This window comes from Callithrix jacchus, chromosome 5 (genome assembly GCF_049354715.1).
Source record: "Callithrix jacchus isolate 240 chromosome 5, calJac240_pri, whole genome shotgun sequence".
NCBI classification, from domain to species: domain Eukaryota; kingdom Metazoa; phylum Chordata; class Mammalia; order Primates; family Cebidae; genus Callithrix; species Callithrix jacchus.
In genome coordinates, this window is record NC_133506.1 from 71,552,457 (window position 1) to 71,558,485 (window position 6,029).

At 46.0% G+C, this 6,029-nt stretch overlaps 1 pseudogene; it reads right to left on the minus strand.

The window, feature by feature from the left end:
* Positions 1–647: 647 nt before the first annotated feature.
* LOC144582553 (myc-associated zinc finger protein pseudogene) lies at positions 648–2,217 on the minus strand (annotated as a pseudogene).
* Between the last annotated feature and the right edge of the window lie 3,812 nt (positions 2,218–6,029).

The window sequence follows — 6,029 nt, forward strand, 5'->3', positions numbered from 1 at the left end:
AAAAGAAAAAGGAAAAGAAAGCACCAACTCCCCAGGGAGGGGCAGTAGACAGCAAGGAGAGAGGATTGGAAGGAGAGTAAGAGAACCATTGAAGGAAGAGGCTCACAAGTCCCTGGGAGGAAAGGGCACAGGCTTACAGAGAGGAGAGGAGGTACGGACAGTGGCTGCTCCTGTCCTCTGCCACTCCTGCCCACTGTCCATGGGACTTCAACACAACCGAGGGGACAGGTTTGTGTGGGGTCAGGTCTGACAGAAGAGAGGTGCAGGAGAAACAAATCGTTAAAACCTAGCGAATTCCCCTAAAACATTTCTTCCTCCTTTCCTTCCGGAGGCTCCTTGGTTGGTGGGGAAGTAGTGAGGAGTTGGTGGAAAAAGAGGGGGGAGAGGAGCCTGTACCAAGGAACTCTACTCCATTCTCCCCTCTCCCCCACAACCAACTTGGAGCTCACCAGGGCTGGGAGGGAAGTGGCTGAGAGCTCACAAACACCCCCTCTGCCCCCGAGAGGGAGCCCAAAGCTGTGGGAGGAGCTGCTACTGCCACTGCCACAGCTGCCGCCGCTGCTGCTGCCGCCGCTGCTGCTGCCACCGCCGCTGCTGCCGCAGCCGCCATTGGACAAACCTCACCAGTACCTGGTGGGTGCGGGGTCCCCCTCAGCAGGTGGGCTGTGGCTGGGGGGGCGTCTCCTGGGACGGGGGGGGCGCCCCCCCAGATGGGTCTGCATGTGGCCAGCCAGCTGGGCAGGGGTCTTGAACGCTGCACAGCTTGCAGAGGATGCGGTGAGCCCGCGGGGCCTGGAGCCCGTGGTCCTTCACCGCGTGGATGCGCAGGTATGTTGCCGTGGTGAAGCCTTTGTTGCAGAGCTCACAGACATGGTGAGGGCCCTGGCTGTGCACCTTCATGTGGTCCGAAATATATGAGCCGAGCTCAGCCTCTTGCCACACACATGACATGGCACCTTCTCCTCCTGTCGTACTGTGTGCGCCGGCAGCCGATCCTTCGTGGCGACAGCCGCTTCACATTTCTCACATTTGAAGGGCTGTTCTGTTGAGTGCACTTCTCTGATGTGACTGTTGAGGTGATCCGGCCGGGAGAAGCTCTTGCCACAGTGGGAGCAATTGTAGGGCTTCAGTACAGCGCCGTCAGGTGAGCGCACGTGGTAGCTCATGCGGTCCTTGCGCTTGAAGCGCTGTTGGCACACCCGGCACTGGTAGGGCTTCTCCTCGTCCAAGTGCGACAGCTTGTGTCGGTTCAGGTGGCAGACGTCGCGGAAGGCCTTGCCGCACATCTCGCAGGCGTGGTTCTTCCGGATGCGCTTCCCCTAGGCGGTCGTGGTCACCACGCCAGGCGGCCACTGCGGCCGCACCGCCGCGGGCACCCGCTTCTCCTCCTCCCCCGCCGGCTCCGCTCAGCTGGGTCACGCTCAGGAGGCTCAGGGGCACCATAGTGGGCATCTTCATAGCACCCGAGGGGACCCAGCCGGCCTTGGCTCCCGTGTGGATGGCTTCGTGCCTCCGGTGGTTGTAGCCGTTCTTGAATTCCTTGGCACAGAGAGCGCAGATGTAGGGCCCCTTGCTCTTTGTCTTCTCCAAGGCAGACGCGACTGGGGCCACCGCTACCGTCGATGTTGGGGCTACGAAGGCGGTGGCCGCCGCCGCGGCGATGGTGGTGGCGGAGGCGGGGGGTGCGGCCTCGGCCGCAGGCGCCAACACGGGTGGGGGTGGCGGAGGGGGCGCCAGGGGCTGTTTCAGGGCTGCTGTGTCCACCATGGAGGCGGCGACAGCGGAGGCGGCGGACTCCTGGGCAGCAGCGAGCACCGGGAGCAAGTCCACCTGGAGGGGCTCGGCCGCCAGGGCCTGGGTGTGGGCGGGGGCGCCGGCGCAGCTTGGAATGAACTCTGGGCGCAGCCCTGGGAGGCAAAGAAGCGGGACTGGAGCTCAGCCCCGACCTGCAGGGGGTTCTGGGCGTGACCCTGAGGTGGCGGGAAGGAGTTCATGAGGCCGCCCACCCCCTGGGAGTCCAGGCCCAGCACGGGGAAGGCGGGGGCCAGCAGCGTGCAAGGGAACACCGGGAACAAGGCCTCGGCCGCAGCGGGGCCCCCAGAGCTCAGCGGGGGCTCGGGGCGCCGCCCACGGCTGGCCGGCCGGCCTGGGTGGTGCCCAACGCGTGGCCCGTGCACCCGGGCCGGCTGGAGGGAAGGAGGGCGCCTTGCGTGCTGCGGAGCGCCGCGGCGACGGCGGCGGCAACGCCCCCTAGGTGGGAGCTGGAGGCCCCGCGGGGCCGGGGCCTGGGGCGGGGGCCCGGGCGGCGGCGGCCGCGGCGGCCGTTGGAGCCTCTAGAAATCTTTTTAATTCAGTGCTCTTGTCACCCTTACATTGAGCAGTGGCACACTTTTTAAGAACAGACAGAATGTACATATGAGTTCTAAGGCATTTTTGAAATATATCCATTATTAAATAATAGAGAGAGGTATCAAACGCAAGTCTCCTGTGTCCTAAGTCAGTTTACTACATACAGGTGAATTGATGATGTAGAAAGCAATAATATTAAAATGCCAAACATCACATCAACCGTCCCAGCAATCCAATGCTCTTGGTCCTAGTACTATCTAGAGAATTTTAAAAGAAAAACATTACTTCCATTGCTTCTTTTATTAACTCATGTATTTATTATTTTCTTAATTTACTTATTCATATTTTGTCATCTAATGCTGAATATATCTGTTACTATGAACTAGATATGTATTTGATATCTACATTGGTAGTAATTTCATAACTATAGGTAATGCTTATATTAATATTTGAAAAATCTCTTTGAAACTTACAAAATTTATATTAATATTAGGTAATGTAAATGATGAGAAATGAGGGATAGCTTATATCCAGTGGCAGAAATAAATTGCTCATGAAGGAAATGAAAAACTCTAGCAGAGTTCTGCAATTTGGAGACAACAAGGAGCACTAAGGAGTGGAAGGAGCGTGTGATCACTGGGTAATAAAACTTTTAATTTTGCTAAAGAAAACAATGTTTTCTACATGAGAATAGTAGAACACAAGATTCGTAAACATTTAAACACGCGCACATACATACACATATGCACACACATAAATGTCATACCCTAGATCTTGCTGTTACTAATAGATGCAAACCCATCATAATCTTAATTTTAAATACTTTGCTCTCTGACAGCTCATTCTCAATGATAACTCTTCATGGACCTCAGACTTACTAGAGCTGCCATTTTTCTACGCTCCTCATTCTAACTTTTCTGTTCTACTCAACTTTAATTGATGAGTCAGTGATCACAACAACTCAGTTGGCATAAACCTTTGCCCTGCTCACTTTGTCCAGTTCCTTTGTATTAACAATCCTGGTTAAATCTTCACTACTGCGTACTCCATACTCTGCTTTTACAGATGAACTTAATGTGGCTGAAAGGGGTCCTGGGGTTTGGCACCAAACCACCCAATAAAATAAGAGAAATTTTGCAGTTTGCGGTGTTAAACCTTAGAATGTTTCGACTGTTCATTTTTTCAGTACCCATTAGAAACCTAATAGTTTGCAGGTTTATAAACGAGGTCTTACATACATAAACATATAATAACTATTGTGGCAGTGAGATTCCACAGCCAGTAGTTATACTTAGAAAGTTGTTTCCACTCAGAAATGTTTGATTAATGTTGATCATGTTAATCGTAAAATTTTTAACGTCAAGAGCAATATAAAACATGTCAAATGACAAACATTGGAGAACACACATATTTAACTAACAAATTATTCACATCATCTCTTAGACCATATTGGCTAATATTTTTAGGCCTTTTGTTAACAATCTATCAACCTGCTTTCTTTGGCTATTTCCAAAATTACAATTAGCGTGATAATTTCTCAAAAATTAAGGAAAAATAAAATCTGTTTTTGTATTCATTTTAAAGAGACTGTTTTGTATGGCAACTGTTTTTTTCCATGCAAATTTTAAGAAGATATTGCTTAAATGCACAAATGTCTTTAATGTTACTAAGCAGTTGGTTTTCCTTTTTGAGAATATTTTTTCTACCAGAGATAATATAAGCACAGCAGATATCTTAGGAGCTATGCATGTGTGTGTCTGTGTGTGTGTGTATCATTATATATGTGTTATATATATATGTATATATATAGACCTATGTATATATACAGCTATCTCTCTGGAGAGAGAGAGAATCTTAGTCAAGATGCACATGTGAGTTGAAAAGTTCAGGATAAGGCCTAGAGCATTCAGTGACATAAATGGTGGAAATACCATTTCATTAGCTTAAAGGACATAGTTGCCTTTTTTAAAAAAAAAACAAAAACAAAACAAGTTGATGCCAAATCAATTATATCCAAAAACAATATAACTTTAAAAACAATTATTTGTAATATTTCTACTTTTGTAAAAAAAAAAAAAGGGTCAAAGTTATCAATATATAGCATTATTGTACCCATACAGAGATAAGATCTTTTTTTTTAACATTTTACAGATGTGAGTTTAAATGATGTCTTGTTTTAATATCTAAATGGTGAATTACATATATGTATATTCTTTATATTCTTTCTGTTGGCATTTTTGCTAGTGCCTTATCTTCAAAATAAGCAAGCAAAAGGAATTGTATGAAAATATCTTAAATATTATTTAACGTTATACACTTCACATGACAATTTTATAAGTATGAACCATGCAATAATCCTGAGTGTCTGATTCTGTATTACTTCATTAGTGTTAAGATGCAGAGAATAAAATATTAGATTGCAAGATATACACTATAGTGTGACAAAGGGAAACAGATTTAATGTAAAAAACAAAGTCTTCAGCAAAAGTTTTGTGATATTAAAGAATGTTCATCACGATAACAAATTTCCATTAACCATGTGATCATTGAAATTTTAACATCTTGAAGCTTACTGAATTTTTTTACCTTTGTCATATTTCTACTAAAAACATGGAAAAAATATTTTTATATAATAATAATAATGAGGCCGGGCGCGGTGGCTCATGCCTGTAATCCCAGCACTTTGGGAGGCTGAGGCAGGTGGATCATGAGGTCAAGAGATCGAGACCATCTTGGTCAACATGGCGAGACCCCATCTCTACTAAAGATACAAAAAATTAGCTGGGCATGGTGGCGCGTGCCTGTAATCCCAGCTACTCGGGAGGCTGAGGCAGGAGAATTGCCTGAACCCAGGAGGCAGAGGTTGCGGTGAACCGAGATCGCGCCATTGCACTCCAGCCTGGGTCACAAAAGTGACCTCAAAAAAAAAAAAATAATAATAATAATAATGAAATACATTATAAAACTGGAGGAAGACATCTATATTCATGCTCATCTAAGTTAGTATTGGCTCCTTTTCCTTTGCCTAACTAAAAACTATAGAAATAATGGATAAAACATATATTTAAGATGACTTTTAGGACAGTAAAATGATTCTGTATGACACTACAGTGGTGATGTGTGTCATTATATATTTGGCAAAACCCATAGAATGTGAACCCTACTGTAAACTATGGACTTTGGGTGGTGATGTACCACTGTGGTTCATTGGTTGTACCAAATGTACCACTGTGGTGCAAGACGTCAACAGTGGGGAGGCTGTGTGTGTGCAAGGATAGGAGCTCATGATAACTTCATTTCCACTCAAGTTAGCTACAAACCTAAAACTTTTCTCAAAAATACACTTTATTAAATTTTGAAAACTATAAAATCAATAGCAAAATTATACCCATATTCAAAAACAAATACAGACCTCAAAGTCAGATTAGTAAACTGGACTTGATACCACCATTAACCAGTGTGTATCCTAATCTGGGAAATGTGGTTTCACACTGTCCAAAGTAGGGATCTGAAACAAAGATCCTTTTATAAAGCCTAAAATCTGGAGGCATTTCAGCACCTAAAAAAGCTGTATAATCAGCATAAGGAAGCTGCAAGGATGCTTACTTTCTGCCCGTGGTCACGATGATGGGAGAAAAGAAAAAAAAACAGCAAAAACAGCCACCTACAAAAAATCAAAA